Here is a 2,726-nt window from a genome sequence, read left to right as displayed (position 1 = left end):
CGCTGCAACTGTTCTCGCCAGCTGTGAGCCCAGCGCTTGGCACCCATCAGTCAGCTGAGCAGCGCTCCCACTGTGGGAACACACTGACCACCAGGGGGAAGCTCCTGCATTGAGTGTCTGCCCCCTGGTGGTCAGTGCACATCATAGCAACCAGTCAAAGGGTCTACTGGTCGAACAGTCAACCGGTCACTTAGAGTTTTATATATATAGATAGCTATAATTTATATAATATGTATTTGTAGCTATGATTTCTTATATATTATATACTTATATTTAAGCTAAATCACCTATCTGGAATTATTAGCGTTAAACTCTGGACAGAATATTAATCACCTCAACTGTCCCCTCTGTGTTTTGTAGAATCCACAGTTCTTCAGATTCTTCCCTGCTTTGTCTTGTTGTAGGTTGTGACCTTTTCCCAGGATGTTTTTCCATAACAGGAAGCTAACATCTGCTGACTCTTGAAATCTGGGATGGTTTTAAGGAGACCATTGTTTCCAGTAAAAGAGCAGGCCTCTAGAATTTGTTTTTCCTTCTATAATACACCAACCAAATATCAACAGCCTTATCCTAAATTTAAAAGTCTACCCTTTCATCTCCTAAAAGAAACCCATGGGAGCTTCTATTAATGTTAATTATGGAAAATCTTAAGTGTTAACATTACTGTCCTTCCTATGCAAGAATGGTGTTGTAGAACACCATTAGTGGTGTGTACACACTTCAGATTACTTTTTCCCAGTAATGTTGGCGATTCTGTGCAGATCTGGCTGGAATCTCCCTTATTTCATTTCCTTTGTCAGCACAGGCTATGTAATGCCCATATCTTATGGAAGTTAAAGGTAATGTGTGGTCATGGAACAGGAAAAAGCAGGGAACAATCAAAGCCTTGAGCACTGTATGCGGGAACGCTTCTTAACACTGAAGCTAACCAAGATAATTTTAATAAAAACAGCCAGCTGCTTCCAAATGGGAAGTCAGCATTATCTGTTCTCCTGCCCAGTGAATTAGCCTTTCAATTGGCTGCTGATTAAATATGTTTATGGAATATTTTTAAAGGAAAAATGTTGGAAGTGACAAAAAATCTTCATGCATAGGAAAGAATCAATAAAGGTATATATTTTATAGCTTTAAAACTAGAGAATTTGAGCTGACTCAGGTAGCTTTCTATATCTGAGCAAATGTGTTTGAGCATTTGGGAGAGCAATAAAATTTTTCATTAAATTCTAAAGTTGTCTACATTTATCCTAGTGGAAAAAACAAAACAAACAAACAAAAAAATAGTATTGGGAATTCTCAGTTTGTTTTCACACCCAGAAAGAGTGAGGTCCAGTGTGCTGTTAATAAAGCAATTTTTTCATGCAAATATTTCTTCCCTTCACCACAAATAACATTTAAGTAAATGTTTCTACAGAACATATTTCTCCAACTGCTATTTTTTCTCCCACTGAACTTTAAGTAAATGTGTTATAAAAACCATGCTGGTTTGCATTATTTTCATAGAAAGATATATGAAATTCAATAACTATTTTGTTCTCAATTTATTGCCTTCTTAAGTGACACTCAAAAGCAGGACATGTGACTCATTTGGCATTTAGTATATTTATATTTGCTTGTAAAGTGATGGTAAGAGGGACAGATTTTTATTTCTCTTTAAAATATATTTTCAATAGTTATTTGAAAAAAGTTACCAGATTTAGTGGGAATAAATGGCAGAATTGTGGAAATATGAGGCCAGTAGAATGTTCACTGTTATTTATCCATTAACATTTATTTACTAAAAAACAGTAAAGGAGGCAATGTGGGAATAAACATAAACAAGATGCAAATTTTGCCCTCAAACTTATAGTATAACAGGAAGGATAAAAATTAAATAATGCTAAGTAAGGTTTTAAGTGTTATAAAGAAGTTATAAAGAAAAGCTTATTAGAAAACGGAGAAAACCAGACTTATTTTTCAGCTGTGCCCTTTAGTAGGTAAATGGATAAACTGTAGTACATCCAGACAATGGAATATCATTTAGTTCTAACAAGAAATGAGCTATCAAGTCATGAAAAGACATGGGGGAACCTTAAATGCACATAGCTAAGTTAAAGAAGTCAATTTGAAAAGGAACCAGCCTGTGTGATTTCAAATAGATGACATTCTAGAAAAGGCAAAACTATAGAATTGATAAAATTATCAGAGATTGCCAAGGTTTTGGGTTGGAGGGATGAATTGGTAGAACAGGGCGAATTTTTAGGGCAGTGAAACTACTCTCTATCTATATATATAAAGCCTAAGTGACTGCTATGACCAGACGACCGGTCACTATGATGTGCACTGAACACCAGGGGGCAGACACTCAACACAGGAGCTACCCCCTGGTAGTCAGTGCGCTCCCACAGCCAACCTCTCTGGCCAGCCAACCTCCCATGAGTGGGTGGCGGCAGACACGGCCTCTTTCCCAGGGTGGCCAAGGGCCAGCTCTCTTCTCAGGGCTGGTGAACAACCTCCTGCACCCCATCCCTGTGGTGGCAGCATAGTGACGAGGGAAGGAGGAGGGGGGAGGCGAGGAGGTGGCGTCAGTGTTCTTTCTGCACCTGGCCAGGCGACTGTTGCCTCCTCTCTCGACCCCACCAGGACCTTCGAGCCCCAATTGGCTTGGCTGTGATCACCGACCAGGCCTAGGGACCCCATCCGTGCATGAATTTTATGCACCAGGCCTCTAGTTATAGTATAATGATAGA

Source organism: Myotis davidii, unplaced genomic scaffold (genome assembly GCF_000327345.1).
Source record: "Myotis davidii unplaced genomic scaffold, ASM32734v1 scaffold31, whole genome shotgun sequence".
Taxonomy (NCBI): domain Eukaryota; kingdom Metazoa; phylum Chordata; class Mammalia; order Chiroptera; family Vespertilionidae; genus Myotis; species Myotis davidii.
The sequence above is the reverse complement of the archived record's forward strand: the minus strand, read 5'-3'. Positions refer to the sequence as shown.